At 35.3% G+C, this 17,221-nt stretch overlaps 1 protein-coding gene across 7 annotated transcripts in view; it reads left to right on the top strand.

Moving 5' to 3' along the window:
• Positions 1-5,409: 5,409 nt before the first annotated feature.
• Positions 5,410-17,221, top strand: part of LOC134846385 (uncharacterized) — a 30,162-nt gene continuing 18,350 nt past the window's right edge. For 2 of the 7 annotated variants that reach the window (XM_063863716.1, XM_063863713.1), the window contains exon 1: positions 5,410-6,149. The gene's annotated coding sequence lies outside the window, so the exon portion shown is untranslated. Of the gene's footprint in view, positions 6,150-15,833; positions 16,012-16,043; positions 16,175-17,221 lie in introns of those variants that run through there. The other 5 variants (XM_063863712.1, XM_063863714.1, XM_063863718.1 and 2 more) reach the window with 3 other exon arrangements.

The following is a 17,221-nucleotide window of genomic DNA, read 5'->3' as shown; positions in this document are numbered from 1 at the left end:
TGGAACCAGTAAACTTGAGACTTCTTAAGTCGGAAGTGGCAGCGGCATGGGCGGATATATCTCATGCTCTGAGAGGATTTTATGAGTTGGCAGACATCTCAATTGTGCTGGATGAGGTTCTCTGCCTCAAGATGTCGAATCTTGCCCGGCAGCTGAAGTTTATCCCGGAGATAGGGGACGATCACCCTGCGATAACCCATCTAACAGCCAGCCTGTGCTTCCGGAGTATAGATCTGACAATCACAGCAGGGCGAGAGGACCGAGTAATGAAAGAAATAATGTGGCCGTGGCCGAGAAACAACTAGAATCGATAGGATGTCGCTTAATACAAGAGAGAGGGAGGTGGCCGTTTCTGACCCCGAGACTCGAGAACGCGACGGACAAGACGAGGGAGAGTGCTCCACCCCTCATTAAACAAATATGGAATTTTATTGAGGAGCAGCTAGAGGTGGCAGAAGGTAGGGAGATGCGTTGGGAAGTTTGTCAAAGCAGCTAATGAAGTCACCATCGGAAGTTTCTGGATGGAGCATGCGAAGGGCGAGCTGAAGATCAGGAAGAACAACGAAATCTTGAGATTCTTGAGCCCGTACTGGGAAAAAAAGTATCCGAACAAAGTATTTTACGCGGAAGACACCATCTTTGAAGCGTTCGTGCAGGAGCTCTTGAATATGCCCATCAACCTCCTGCTAGCGTTGTATCTGGTATACCCCAGGTACCTGTTCAATATGGGGCCGGCATACCTGTTCAGTAGGGGCGTGGGAACGCTACGGATTGATGGGTATTTGACGCTGGTGTTCTTGACGCACGGGGAACTAACGGCGTTTCATCATCGGTTGATGAAGTATGGGGAACCCCTGTCGATAAGGAAGGCTCACCCGAGTGTGGAGACCTATTCGTGCAAGTAGGCTGCCGGACTGAAGACATTGCTTGTGAACTATCTGCTGATGAAGAATTGATACTTGACGGGCTAAGAAAGAAATCCCAAGACGAGAGAAGAAGTGAGAGAGGCGAATGGGGGCATTAGCCTTCTGACTAACTTGTGTTTGGCCACGAGATCTACCCAGTGGGGATGATTAGAGGCTTGGGGGAAGTGGTGACCTGCGTCTATGGGCCCGCAGTGACGTATGCATTCCTGGATCCACTCGTGGTGGCGTATCGGCACTCGGTGGTACACGTGAGCCTGATCAGCATTCTAGATGGGACGGCCTTCAACTGGTGCAGAAAAGAAGACTTGAGGGCGCAGATGAGTAAGACAGTGCTTTTTGGAAATGTCATTGCTTCGTCTGGTGATTTAGATGGACTCCAATATGGTTTTCCATCTATTCGTTCCTTGATTTCTTCTCTGACATCGACGAGTGTGTCTTAAAGAAGCAGTCAAATGCTGTACCACTGAGACCGTTACCTTGTGGAGAATCAATATTGGTCTCAATCGGTACTTTCTCGACGTCGCCGTCAATTTTGATTTCCAGAGTGGTCTTGCTGATTAGTATTTGGATCAAACTTGTAACATCGTCATTTGGAATGCCAATGACAATGTCCAGCAGGTGCTCTCTTTTGATCGTATCAAATGCAGAACTCGTGTCGATACAAGTGATGTGCAAACTTTCACGATATTTCTGAACGCGGGCTGTGATCCATTTATAACTCCATACAATATCGGTAGTGCTTTTACCTGTACGATACGCACACTGTGATGCCGAAAGATGGCGTTCACTAAAATTGGCTAGTCTCGCAAGCGTGATGTTGGATAGATTTTTGCGTATAACAGGTCTAATGTTTTTAACAGGCCCTCTCGGTTTACATGGCTTTGGCAGAGGGATCAAAATGCCACGACCGTGGTTGACCTCGGTGTGGCTCTCAAACAAGCCGATGCTTAGAAAGCATATCTTTACGGTCAATAAACTAGAAAAAAACTGCAGGTTAAGCCATAAACATAACTTTTCTCGTTTTATCACAGAAGAGTTTTTGTGGTTAACTTTCAGGCTTATTTGTTTAAACCTTAATTCTTAACTCTTATGAATGCCTTGATTATAACAATCAAATGTTGATAAAACTTATCGTAACGATCAAATGTTAGAAAATTCAATGAATACAGAGGTCTTATACAACCGATCTGAATTCAAACAGCGACGTCATTTCTTAAAGTATTTATAGAGATTTCAGTTTTTTATGCTTTCTGTGTTTTTTTCCGGTCTTTTTCTCTGCTTTTTGTACCTCCGGTAACTCTCTGGTCAGTTAATTAAACCTCTTTTCCACATGCAGAGTGCAATATGTTTTTTTAAAGCTAACGTTGTGCAACCAGAAAACGGAAGCGTTCCAGTTGAACCACACCACCGGTATGAATGCGCATATAGCACGACGCTACGTCAAGTGGATTCAATCCCGTAGTCGTCATGTCAGAGCAACACCCAGGAGCGCATTAAAACACTTTGTAACAGTTGTTCCTTTAATTCACATATGTGAGATGAATCAACCTGAAAATCTCCTCAATATAATCAGATAAAACAATTCCAGTAATTAAATTCAGATGCTAAAATTTTTAAGGAAAGATATAAGCAAAAATGTCAACTGTTTTCAAGGTCGCTCAGTATATATCCGAAAACATATCAGCGAAAAATGTTTCACACTGGGTGACATGAAATCAGATTTGGGGTCTTTTTGTTTATTCCGTCTAAATTGCCTAAATTGGCAATTATGTAAATTTCAATGCAAAAATTCAGAGAACAGTATACTGATCGCACTGATTGGTTTAATTAATACCAGTGCAATTACTTTATTCTTCAGCCGATGTCAAGATAGACCGAATTTTGTAATCGTTTTTTTTTCCTGCAGTTTTTCTGTCATTTTTTTCTGGTCTGGTAAAAATTTACAGCTAATTTGAAATAAATTTGGAAAATTTTACAAGTTTTTTGTAGTTTTGGCGGATTTATTTTTTACAAGTCGACATATCAATGTGAACAAAACATTTTTAGATGGTGCTCAGATTTGATTGGCTTATTCTAGCCAATCAGGTTGCAGCAAAACAATTTCAGTTTGGATTGACTTTCAGATCGACTTTCAAATTACAAATTACAGATCGACGTTCAATTGAAACTCAAGCGACTTGATTTTTTGCTTGCTGGTTAACTTTATTGTTGTTAGTGTGACGTTTTTGTTGTCTTTGTATTTTTGTAAATGCTATAAAAGTAGTTTTTCCATCTACCTTGAGTGACCGTACTGTGTTTTGAAGTGGCTACTTTTTGGGCCGTGATTAAGGCATCGTGGCTTAGGTCGCAACCGTTTCGTGTTTTTGTGGGCTAGAAAAAATCGGCCGAAGTGTCGGTTGTGTCATCTAAGATGCGACTTCAGTCTGGATGTCTGGATATCCAACCATGTACCCCCGGGTCGGAATCGGAGACTTATGTTACAATCATTGTGATTCAAAATTAGTATATTGCGACTTTTCGCGAGTGAGGTTTTTTTTGCGACTTTGCGCGACCCAAAAAAGATATGTTGCGATTCTGTGCGACCCAAAAAAGGTATGTTGCAACACCTCTGCGCAACCAAAAACGATATTGCGACTTTGCGCAACTCAAAAACGATTTGTTGCGACTTTGGAAGAACCTTGTCGATATTTGCAATTAATGTTTCGATCGAATCGACCAAAACTTGGTATTTCAACCGATCTCTATAAAAAAATGTGCTCGACCAAAAACATTGTGCTCGAAAAAATGGCTTCTAGCAATCAATTTTTGTGGTAGCGACTTTGTTGTTGCTCCAATAAAAAGCTCAAGTTTTATTTTGGGACCAAGTGTAGACATTCTTGTGGCGGTCTTGTATCTGGCAAGTAAATATTTTGGTCTAGATAATTGCACATAAAAATTACAAATATACTGGTTTATTTAGCAAATTTTCTTTGTATTGCGCTCCTACAAGGAAAAAAAGAATCCCATTAATAAATCTGCCGAAACAGAAACACTTTTTATAAGGCATGATCTTTTTGCGATTTTGCGCGACTCATGTTGCAACTTAGCGCAACCCATGTTGCGACTTTGCATGACCCATGTTGCGACTTTTCGTGACTCATGTTGTGACTTTGCACGACCCATGTTACGACTTTGCACGACTCATGTTGCAATTTTGAGCGACCCATTTTACAATTTTGCGCGACTCATGTTCCGACTTTGCGCGACTGATGTAGCGACTTAGCGCGACCCATGTTGCAACTTTGTGCGACTCGTGTAGTGACTTTGTGCGACCCATGTTGCGATTTTGCGCGACTTATGTTGCGACTTTGCGCGACCCATTTTGCGAATTTGCACGACTCAAGCCTCTTGCCTAAGTATGGAATTTCGGCCGCAGATAGTCTATTTCCGCGACCCAACTCGATCGCAACATGAGTCGCGTACCTCGGCTTGGGCCATTCCAACCAACTTCAGCAGCAAAAACTTGCAAAACGTTGTTAAATTTTTCCTGTGAGTTTTTCCTTATTACCATTTAAAAGTTTTTTAATCTTGGCTCGACTATTCATTCTGCAATACATTAGGTTGCAAAAAAAACTCCGATGGTCGCATTGTCATGCGAAACGTTTCTAAAAGTTTAAGCTGATTATATTGCAATCTACAAATAGGCTACACATATTTTGCAAGTCTCATTGCAAAAAAATGAGATTTGAAGTTCGCAGAAGTCTAACTGTTTTCTAAAATGTGATATGGAAATTTGGCCAGAAGATTTTAGTTTTATTAGAAAAGTAATGATTTTAGCGATAGGAATAGTTCAATTCGTGGTTAACATTCGATAGGAACATTATCAAAGACTGCGAAGGTTTGATTGCTATCATGATACAAAAAAACGGCGGAGTATCACATATCCGAGTAATCGGATAGCAGAAAAAAAAAGTTCCCGGAAAACTGATTTTTTTTTGAAAATTAGCAAGAAAAATTATTAAAGATTATCGAGTACTCTTCCTAGGAAATTAGTGACCACTTGCTCTGCTGCGCTTCCCTCCGGCACGAGAGGTGAACTGCGAGTGAATCGGTACCTCAGAATTCGGCTAAATTTTCGGCTATCCGACTGTACAAATCTTTTCGGCTATTCGGACATTCGGCTCTGTGGATGCTCGCTCAAAAACGTCTGATAATTAACAAAATGACTTTTTCGAACCCATTTGCAACACATTTTAATTGATTTGCAAATTATAAAGATATTGCCAAATGGATTTCTTCTGCATCAACTGAGGTGTCAAGTTTGACCTTTTGAATTCTCCATTAAAAATGGCCAATTACCTTTTATATTGTGCATTTTTTCTTGTTTTAGCGTATAGAGTAGTACATTTTAGCTCGATTGGAGGACGAACATTACGGTAAAAATGAAGAAAGCAAACGGATATACGGAATATACACTATAGTATACTGTGCGTCTTTCTCTAAAAATCAGTTTAGAGCTTTTTCCTTACCAATTGATGAACGCATTATTCGTCCTGAGCAGACGACGCACCTTTTTTCCATTTCTGAACCTCCACAACAGCATCAGGAATGCATACATTTTAAAAAAAGTACCAAAAGGTCCGTTGGGCATATTTACTTTACGCGACGGGACATTTATAATACTACTTGCAAATAACCCCAAAGACGTTTTTATTTTCAATTCCCTACACCGGCCTGCAAAAAAGCTCAGCAGCAGTTTAATTCTACTGGAGTATAAACACTACACTATTATCCTTCTGGCTGGGTATATTTGGTTTGCAACTTCTACAAATATCAATTTCTCAACAAACTCTTGTATTTTTTAATACCTGACGTAGGAAAATATTGATTTGTGGTCTTCTTTTTTCTGTTGTACCTGTACTACTAATCAAATATGCTAACAGTATAAAATTATTCGAGGTTGGCATGAAATTGCTTTTTGATATTCAAAGCATATTTCACACACTTGACTTGCAAAATTTACCATCTTAATTTGCAATTTTTTGCGATGCTAGTTGGGATAATCTTGTAAAAATGGCCGGAAGCTGATCGTAATTTAGTTACCTCTGTCGTCGTTTTTGTGCAACTTTCTTTAAAAAATCAAACCCCGGGGATCAAAAAATTAAAGTCAAACAACGAGACTTCCTTCATTAATCTTGTCTACTCTTTCATATTAAATTTTAATACCACTTGCTCCAGAAATTGGTAAGCCCAAATTTGTGAACTCTTTACTTTTTCTTACTCATCAAAGGTCTGTATATATATCCCAGACTCAAAAAAACTAATATCATTTAAAATTCTTTTTGAGACTTCCTAAATTGTGAATTTTGTGAACTTCTTTCAAACAATCGGTGTCGCTTTTTGTTTCTCCCGAATCTAAATTGAAAGTATGTCTTTTTGTTCGTAGATACATAGAAAAAAGTGAAAGACAAAAGATGCAAAGCATGTAAGATGAATAATCACTCTTGAAAAACAAAATTAATCTCCAGTTTGACTTCTAATCGCTTTGCCAAAGGTAAAGTGAACCACTACGAAAGCATACAGTAGCTGATTTATTGTGGATGCGGACGACACTTTTCCTCAGAATTTAGTCGCCCTCATTATCAAAAACGCTTCTTTTCCTGCTATTATGTTGTACCATTTTTGGCTGACTGACTCTCATTGTATTCAATGGTTAATTATCAATTTTATTAAATTTTTATGGTCCGTCTCCACTAAATTTTTACTAAATTGATTATAAAGAATTAATGAAACCAAACCTAAAAAAATCAACAAAGAGGCAGAGCGGAACTTCGCAGCAATTGCGATATAAAATGAACAGGGCAATGTAAGTCAAAAAAATTGCTTTCAGAAAATTCGAAAAAAAAACATCTCACAAAAATTTCACATTTGTATGATTTTTAAAATGAGAAACATCATGTCAAGAAACACAACCAGCGCCAATGAATATGTGTTTATCAGATACCGAGCTCCAATAAGACCGGCAATATTTGAATAGACGCCATTTGAGCTATAAAACTCCAAACTCAAAGATTGTATGCCTTATTCCTTCTAAAACACACAAAAGCTTACCCAATTGCTTTTACCTTCAAACTCAAAACGAGGTGAATAGGTCAATAAAAAATAAACAGAAACCATCTAAGCAAAAAACTGGGATGTGAATAAAAAATGCATTGAGAAAAAATCTGAGCTAGTAAACTTACAAAATACAGAGTCACTATCAATTAAAGTTTAAAAAAGTTGAATCAGAAAAACATGATGCTTAGCAAAGAAAATTCTATTGCTTCCGAAAGTATTTTGACAAAAAAACGCAGACAAACTTAAGACACAATTCAAATTTTCCTCAAAATTACTTCAAATTACCTCGACCTTAACGCACCAAAAACTTCAGACATACATTTGCATATATGGAGCTTATGAAAAAATGCTAGCCATACAATTCTCAAAATTTTAATTTTTCTTTGTCTGAAACGTAAGCAGTTGCTCAAAATTTTCAAAAACAACTCATTTTTACAGAATTTTTTTCATGAATGGAATTCAGTTTTTTTTAATCGGTAACAAACAATTGGCAGTTTAGAATTACATGAAGGTTAAAATTGGCCAAAAAACAGTGTAATTTTCTGCGCTTGATTGTAAGAGATCAAGAAATTTTTTAATTAAGTTTTTCCAGAGAAAATATTTAATCCCTTAAGATAATCTCAATTCAGTTTTTATGAGATTTCAAATGTCGCTCTTACCTTTGGTTGTTTTATTGTTTTAGGAAGAAAACACAAAACCAAAAAAGGGGGAAGTTTGAAAAATTATGGAAGAATGCTAGTCATAAAGTTCACATCAATGGGAGATTGCAAGTCATAGAGTTTTAAAGCAACATTTTTAAATGTTCGAAATGCTGGGACCATATATTTGAAACATACGTGAAGAGCATTTTTCGTCAGCCCGAGTACACATAAATCGGAAAAATCAAGTTCCGACCGGAATTTGAAACCAAGACCATATGCTCCAACGGCGCGTGCCTTTCCTTTATACCAGCTGAGGCTACGGAAAAGCTAAAATTATGATATTGAGTTTCTATAATAAAACATTAATAACGTTTTAGATGTTTGTCAGAAATATGTTCTTAGTGGAAAAAACTAGTTCCCGATTACAAAAACCACCAGTTAAAAAATAAACCCACAAAATTTGATGTTTTTAATTTGCGTACTTTTGGAAAAACACTGGAGATCAAAAAATGACAACAAATTGTTTTATGGTTTACATGTTGATTAAAGATACGTTGCATTAATAAAATGGAGCTTCTCGTAGGGTAGGTATCAGAACAACTTTCTCTTACGTTTTCTACTTTTTTGTTTTTGGATAAATTGCTTTTAATTTTTTAGTTATTGCTTACTCTCGCCTGTCTAACCCTCCTCAATACCTATCCCCTTCCTTGCTCGATTTTTATTCTTTCACCACCATTATCCTGCACAGAATATTTGCAATCTTCATCTTTACGTCTATTTTCACATACATATTACCATATTACTCCTCCACTCAAACATATTTTTCCCATTATGGTAAGAGTGGACATTTAAAGAAAAAAATGTGGAACATGGATTTTGAATGGATTTTGAATGGACTGTAAGTAATTTGAAAATCTATGAAAAATTGGATTCTCTGAGGGGCGATATCGTTATGAATTAAACTGACCTTTTTTCGTTCGACAATCCATCCTAATTGATTTGTTTATCTTCACTTTGACGCAGATAATGATGCAGATAATTTTTCAATATGGAAAGTTGCTCTGCGAAAAGTTTTATCTGTTCTAAGCGGTAACTACAGAATCGATAGGTTTTCTTTGGATTAAAAAAAAAGTATCATGCGTTTTAAGTGTTCAGTTTTTTACTTTCAGCGAATTCAAACAAAACAAGACTGCTCGTATCAGGGCAAAGCCGTGATTGTGTTGACTGACTTTTAAGGTATATGGGACAGTTTTTTGAACTAAAAATGAAAACAAAATTTACAAAAATTTTTGAGTTTTTTTTGAAACCATCTCCCCACACGCCCTAATAAGTATAAGGGAATAGTTTTCCTCCTAATAACGTAGCCATTATCGCAAATAGTTTGCCTCAATCAATTAAGAACGCTTTCAAAGGGCACTTAAATCACCGCTTACGCGTTAATAGCGCGAAATATATCGCGCGTTAACCAACCCAAGTTGGCCATATTGACAATATTTAAACTGTCATAATTTTACGCAAAAAAATCAGAATTAAAAAATGTTTTTTGAAATTCGAGCTTAAGACAACAAAAAACTTTGGCTGATATGGAAAAATTGTTTTAAAAAAATTCTTTGTCAAAAAGTCGAAATTTGGCGAAAAAGTCAAAAAAAAACAACAGTAGCGCCAACATTCAGTCATTTTCTTCGAAAGTCAGAACAATAAATCAAATTGATATAAGAGTCGCAATTGACTCACTCGCTATTTCAAAATACTCAAATTTTGTTCACAAAAATTTGCGATTTTGATGTGCTTGCAGTTATTTCGAAGCATTTGTCATACAAAAGTAAATTACACTGTTAATTGAGATAATTGGATAAAATTTTCCGCCGTTTTCAAAGGTTTTGGAAACTTATAACTGAGAACAAGTTCAGAAGCAATCAAAAGTCACTTCCTCGCTGCTAATTTTTTAAATAATAAAAAAAAGTTTGGCTAAATACAAATACAAAATAGTTTTTTTAAGCAACAAGAATCAGAGGAATTTTGATTCAATTGTTTCAATTTTGCACTCATGTTCTCAAAAACATTTTACAAAAAAAACAATATTTTTGTTCCGACTTTCGAAGAGGGTTTTGGTGGTTTTGTTTTTCTACATATTTTCCAACGTTTCGTCCAGCTTAAAATAATGGAAAATGTAAAATAATTTGAATGATTTGATAAAAAAAATACGTTTCAAAACTGCAAATTTGGCCGTTATCGGCAATTAACGCCGAATATCAAGGTATATTCCTAAAAGTTTCGGCTGCCAAATTGGTCTGCTTTAATAGGTCTCGAATAAGTTTTGGTGATTTAATAATGGTAAGACTAAGAACTTCAGGCTGATCGATCATCGTAAAAGTTAAATGTTACATTTTGAGTAGTTTATGCAATTAACAAAACCAATTAGATCCCTCCATTCAATTTGGAACAATTTTACAGTGCGGGATAATTCGCCATGCGTGTAACTTATATGCAACGAGCAGTTTTGATAGACTCATAGCAGGTTACCATAGTGGTATGCTCACCCGGCTGAGCCCAAGCCGGACAAGAGATCGATCCCTTGGGGAACCAGAAATTGTTGAACTGGTTTGAATAAAAAAAACCACCCCGAACATACGTATTCCTCACTTCCTTCAAAATTCGGAACAAAAAATAGTAAAATTAACGCTTTCTTCTATCAGTGTATTTGAAGTTAAATGTGCTGAGTCAAAATAAATTGCAAAGTTTCGGCTGCCAAATTGGTCTAATTTAATAGGTCTCGAAAAAGTTTTGGTGATTTATTAATGGTAAAACTATGAACTTCAGGCTGATCGATCATCGTAAAAGTTAAATGTTACATTTTGAGTAGTTTATGCAATTAACAAAACCAATTAGACAGTCAGACAAATTACTCAAGGTTTCATCCTGATATCATCAGGTTTTTCTTTTAAAATTTTTTGTTAAAGTGAAACGGAGTATCTGCAGAAAGTGATGGATTTTAAAACATAAGCTTTCGTTTATTCTGGTCAAAATGATTCGCTAGAAGACAATAACAACAGCTGGGACGATTGTGCAAAATAAAAATCAAAAATCTAAAACATTTTTGCCCGTTCTCTCCCAGGGTAAAGATACTTTTGCCCGTGGTAAAGATGCTACTAAAGACGAAATTACTTGAGCCTGAAATTAGTTCCGAGTAAGATGCGAGAAATTGATTATTGCTCCAACTTTTGATAAAAACGGATTATTTATTATTGGTTTTTTATTCAGTCAATTTTCGACTTTTTAACTGTTCAATTCTGACGAAGTCTGCTTAAATTATCTGAAAGGTATATGTTCTTCTTCAGCGTAAATTAAAAACCTCACTTGTGTTTTTTTTGTATAAATGAAGGCGTTTGAAAATTGCTAAATTGGCAGAATTTGGACAATTAACGCGCAATATAAAATGCTTGAAACTTTTCTCAATCGTTTTGCCATTTTTAAACCAACAAACATTTTAAGTGGCCTTTGAATGCAATCAGAAAAATCAGGGCTTTGCCTTAATATTCGAGCAGTCTTGCTGAAACATAAGCTTAGTTGCAAATAAATGATATAACTGCTCCTCCTTTTCGACACGTATGGTAACTGCTAAGCTCCCAAAAATTGTAGATTATTGGCAAACACTGATTTACGCTCTGTATTAAAAATTGCCAAAAAAAACTCCAAAATAGTTCTCAGGGGATTTTTTAAACTTTAACCAAGCTATTTAGTGCTCTCAAAATTAGTGGTCTCATCAGAAGCAGCTCCCATCGAAAAAAAATAGTGGTCGCTTAAAGGGTTGGTAACTTAAAATACCAAACATTTTTTTAATCAGTTGTAAACATTCGTTCCTTGCAACTATTTGTGTTTTGACTGAAGCGCGAATGCATGCCAGTCTTTGACCAAAACATAATCTTGAAGAAAAGGCCCTATAGTCGAACTCGAAGTCTCAGCATCCAAACTAAGTAACCCGTTGAGTCTCAAAAGTTTTAAATATTGGACAGAAGCGAAGCTGCACTTTGCAAATACAACCGAGTGAAATAAGAAAACATAGACATTTTTTTTTGAATAATAAGTTTTTGCTATTTTGGAATTCGAACCTTCAAAGTTAAAATTTGGAGTAATTTGTTCTCGCATTTGCCCAACGTGCCCTTGATAGTTAGCTAACAGTAGCCACTAAAAACAACTACAAATGTTCATAAACTTCCACTGCTATGAAGCAAAAATGCTATCAAGTAATTAGTTTTCATCCCGTCATTGAAGCTCCGACCAGCGAATTTTTATATGTGCCAAGATCGTTTCCAAAAAGCAGAAAACATGTTTTATGAGTTTTCCAATGCTACAGGTCGTAATTTTAGCAAAAGTGCCACAAAATTTTGGTCTGAAAACAGTATATTCTTGCTATTACACTACACCCCTGCCCGGGTTGACCTCCATACACCGAAAATGCTTATCATACAATCCCATACATCAAGTGTGTGGAAAAATGCTTGTCATACAATTTTCATACAATTTCTAAAAATGGTTGAAAACTGGTATAAACTTATTTCTGTGGCTGTTTGATTCTAGTAAAACAGTCTGGTGATAAAAAAACGGAGGTTTTAGTTTTATAGAAAAAAATGCTTATCATACAGCTCCCATATATGGAAATTGTATGACTGGCATTTTTTTGATGGCGACACAAAAACTTTTCAAGTAGTTATTAAAATTTGGCCCAAAAATTTTTTTGTTTTTTTTTCAACCGCAAATCGAATTTCGAACGCAAACAAACATTTTTCGAAAACTTTTTTTGCATGCAAAATTTAATATTTTACGTGCATAACGTAGTCCTGGATACAATAAAGTTGGCTTTTATTTTCTTTTCACTCAAATTTTTTTTCAAAAACGCTGAAAATTCCCATTTCTTTTGTATGGGGTGTTAATGTATGCCTTGATCAATGTCTGATAATTTGAAAATTCAAAAATTTAAAATAAACATGAAAAAATTTTGCCAAAAAATAAAAGTTTGTTACTTTTGGTTATATGAATTGTGAAAGACAGCCAAATTCAGGTCGTTTTCTATGCATTGTAAATGCAAGACCGTCCAACCTTTGGTGTTTTGAGTAACCAAGGTCTTTGTCACTTGTGTTCGGTTGCAAACACAACCGAAAATTTTTCAGAAACTAAATTTAGAAAAAAAAATCAAAATTTTTGGTTTATGGAAAAAACACCTGTCATACAATTTTCATATATGGAAAAATGCTTATCATAGAATTTTCATACAATTTTCTGTACGTATGGAATTGTATGAAACTGTATGACAAGAAGTTTCTCATATATGGAAATTGTATAATAAGAAGTTTTGGTCAACCCGGGTGACTTGCGTGTCAAAACAAATCAATTTAGTTTATCAATTAGTCATCAGAACAATTCAATTGAATTAATCAGTTAGTCGTCAAAAACAACAAAAATGCTCTGTTATGAATTGCTTAAATTATACAGACTATAACAAAACTTTCGGTCGAAACAAAGCCTACTTGGGTCGAATGGGTCTAAACAAAGTCTATTTTGGTCGGGTGGGTCGAAACACAGTATGCTTGTGTCAAAGTGAGACGAACATTTTTTTGTTTTCGGCTGATTCGATATGCATAAATTTATATACCCGTCGATAAAGTTTGGGCATGGTCAATCAACGATGACAAAGTTGATCAGTTTTCCAAATATATGCCACCAAAAAATCTATTCTATTTAATAAGGGCGACACTGTAAAATGTTTCGTTCTCGGTCGAAACTACTCCTTGATCGAAACGTTCGAAACATTTTTCCGCTGTCTAATTTGATCGAAATGTTCTTCCTCGGTCGAATACAGTCGATATATAGACAGCTTGAGTCGAGTCGGTCAAAACATATTGAGCCTGGGTCGAGGCGGTCGAAATATATCATTTTTTGGACGAGTCGGTCGAAACATAAATCGCAAGCTTCGACCCGGGTTCTTCTACTCACAAACTTGCCAGCAAACATCGACTGACCTCTAAAGTTGTTATGAGAGGATAACGGTCAAACCGTGCTGTTAATGCATACTTCGACCATCGGTCACATCATCTCGGCTCCTCGGTCGAATTATTTTTTTTCTTTCAAAATCAGCTGAAATGTTTTCGTCGGTCGAGAGCAGTCAAAATGTTTCATTCTCGGTCAGAATTCTTTTCGGTCTAACATACTCCTTGATCGAAAACATGGGAATTGTTTTACCTCTGGTCGAAGACCGTCAAAATGTTTTTGAACGGTAGACAAAATCGATAACTTGCCCACATTGACAAAAATGGATTAGGATAGTATGATTTGATTTTAGTATGAAAAAAATACGTTGATTAACTTTAGATCGATTTTAGTATGAAAAAAGGAAGCTGATTAAATTTAAATCAATTTTAGTATGAAAAAAGTACGAAGTTTAAACAAACAAATGGAGATTGATTTGGATCGATTTAAAATCGATTTAAATTGATCTTGAATCCCAGCTAAAAAAAATTTATCCAAATCGATTTTAAATTGACTTAAATGCATTTTTTCCAGTCTTAATATATTTTTATTTTTAAAGGGATTAAAACGGATTTTATCTATTAAAATCGATTTGTTTTCAAGCGAGATTTATCAGTTTTAAATTTGTAATGCATTTATTCATTGCCTATCATTTTTCATTTTACATCCATAGCGTATTGTAGTAGCGTATCAAAATAGCGTATCAAATAGCGTATAGCGTATCAAATAAAAAGACCAAAATATCGATAAAATTTAGGATTTTTTTTTTGCATATTTTGAGTTCAAAAACTGATCTATATTGACCTTTTTCTTGATTCGTTTTATTAGTTTTGCCCAAAATCTGATTTACTTTCATAATTTTTTATGATTTAATTGCACGTTAATGATATCAAATTTTAATTTGTTCTGACCCTTTTCTTGTTTGTTACATAAGATTTTACAAAATCTGATTTACAAACATTTTCTATGATTTTATTGCTTACTTACTAGCTTAAAATCCGATCCTTTTATTGAATTCTATAACATCTGGGGCAAACATTTTTATTTAAAATCGAGAAAAAAAAATTTTAACTATTTTTCTAAAGGTATTATGATTTTTCGCCGTGTTAGCAAAAAAATTTATTTTAGTGAGTCTGAAAACCCATCCAACTAGATTTAAATTGATTTTTAAGACACTAAAATTGATCCAAAAGTTTCAAATAAGATCGATTTAAATCGGTTTAAAGTTGATTCAAGTGGGTTTCGGATGGATTTTAGTGAGTCGGAAAAACAATCTAAATCGATTTAAATCGAAATTTTAGACACTCAAATCGATCCAAAATTTTCAAAAAGTTCAATTTCATTGTACATTGTTAATCAATTGGGATCATTTCAAAATCAATTTAAAATCAATTTCGTCAGTGCGGGTGATGTATCGACCGTTGTTTGACTCGCAATATAAAGGGTCGAGAATAATTGAGGTTTTTAAAATTTACCCCTCCCTATTTTCTCATTTTTATCTGGGGTCACGCTTATGTAGAGATCAATTTCGCCTCAGCCAGTCCAATGTTAAAAAGACGGATGATACTTTTCTCCCCAACTGTCACCGCAGTGGAATCAAACCCACGGCCTTCTTATAATAGGCCGCGGGTCTTAGCCACAAGGCCACGGGTGCTGAGTAGAGCCTGTGCTAAGACATTTCAAAGATAAACCACAAAAGTCGAAATATTTTGCCGTCCAGTTAAATTCGCATTGAACCGAGAGTACTTTTTAAATTTCTGGACATTTTTCAAGCCGCTGATGTCGTGCTATTGTACTTTTATCTCAAGGTTGTGTATAGTATTGGTGCATAGAACCTGAAAAGTGTTTTAATAACTAAGAAGTAACAACAAAGATGGAGTTGTTTTCTATGTTATTTATTTTAAAACCGACATGAAATTTTGAAAGTTTGGGGGTTGGAGGGAACATTTCCCGACGGAGACAGGAGCTAATATTTGTATTCTCGATAAACTTAGTTTTTATTGCCTTGAAAAATTTGTTCAAGAGTAAAAAGCAATGGATTTTATTCACTTGGGGATTGAGAGCAATGCTCTGTCTTTGAACTCGCTTTTCCTTCCTATTTGGGCCGGTATTAAGAGGACATTTATGACTTCACTTTTTAAAAATAGTATCAGATTCTGGCTAATCTCTTCCTTCAAAACCACCTACAATCTCCTGTTGGCTCTATAAAGTCCCTTCTGGGTTATTTCCAAGTAGTACAGTTTGAGTCTTCATCTTTTCAAGTCCGGATTTTTGTTGTCTGATTTTTGTCGTCTTCATTTTACAAAACAACTTTACTCAGGCAAGTAAGTAAGCTAGCTAGATAAATTTTGTAAATAACTTTTTGTATTCATTTTACAACTATCATCAGGCAAGTGAATAAGTTGGGTACATAAATTTTGAAAACAACTCTTTGTCGTCTTTACAAAACAACTATCTTCATTTTACAAAACAACTATAATCAGAAAAGTAAGTAAATTGGCCAAATAATTTTGAAAAAACTCCTGATCGTCTTCATTTTACGAAACAACTATTATCAGGCAAATAAATAAGTTAGCCGGATAATTTTTGAAAATAGTTTTCTCTTCATTTTACAACTATCATCTGGCAAGTAAATAAGTTAGCCACAGAAATTTTGAGAACAACTCTCTGTCGACTTCATTTTGCAAAATAATTATCATCGGGCTAGTAAATAACTTAGCCAGATAACTTTTGAAAATAATTTTTGTCTTCATTTTACAACTATGATCTGGCAAGTAAATAAGTTAGCCACAGAAATTTTGAAAACAACTCACTGTCAAATTCATTTAGCAAAATAACTATCATCAGGCAAGTAAATAAGTTGGCCACATAAGTTTTGAAAGCAACTCTTGATCGTCTTCATTTTACAAAAAAAACTATTATTAGGCAACTAATCAAGTAAATAAGTTAGCCAGTTAAATTCAAACCAACTCTTTCTCGTCCTAATTTTTCAAAACAATTATAATCGGACAAATAAATAAGTTAGCCAGTTAACTTTGAAAATAACTCTCTATCAACTTCATTTTACAAAAAAAATATCGTCTGCTAATACATGGGAGATTCCCATTACCCGTCAACACCATTTAACCCATTATCTCAGATTTTGGAGTTAAATTTTCGAAAAAAAACCAAAAGATTTGAGAAACGATCAAAAAATTTAAAACTTGATTATTCCGGGCTCCATAATATCATGTGTAAAAATATTTGGACGGAGCCGCTTAAGCAGGGGAGATCTTCAAATCCGTTCTATTCAATGAAACCGGAACTTGAAAACCAGACCTTAGGGTGCAAAGGCAACAGCGATACTTCTAGTCCCTGTGCGAAGAAACCTGGAAATTGTTTCAATTTAATAACAAAATAAGTTTACGGGAAAAAAATCTAGTTCCGATTACAACCCCCGAAGCTTAAAATTTTTTTCTCATTAAAAAAAATTGGGCGCATCCGTGAAAAAAAACTTTTTTGTTGAAAAACAAACTAACTCTTTATCTCGTTCTT

Source organism: Symsagittifera roscoffensis, chromosome 5 (genome assembly GCF_963678635.1).
Source record: "Symsagittifera roscoffensis chromosome 5, txSymRosc1.1, whole genome shotgun sequence".
Taxonomy (NCBI): domain Eukaryota; kingdom Metazoa; phylum Xenacoelomorpha; order Acoela; family Convolutidae; genus Symsagittifera; species Symsagittifera roscoffensis.
The sequence above is the reverse complement of the archived record's forward strand: the minus strand, read 5'-3'. Positions and strand labels throughout refer to the sequence as shown.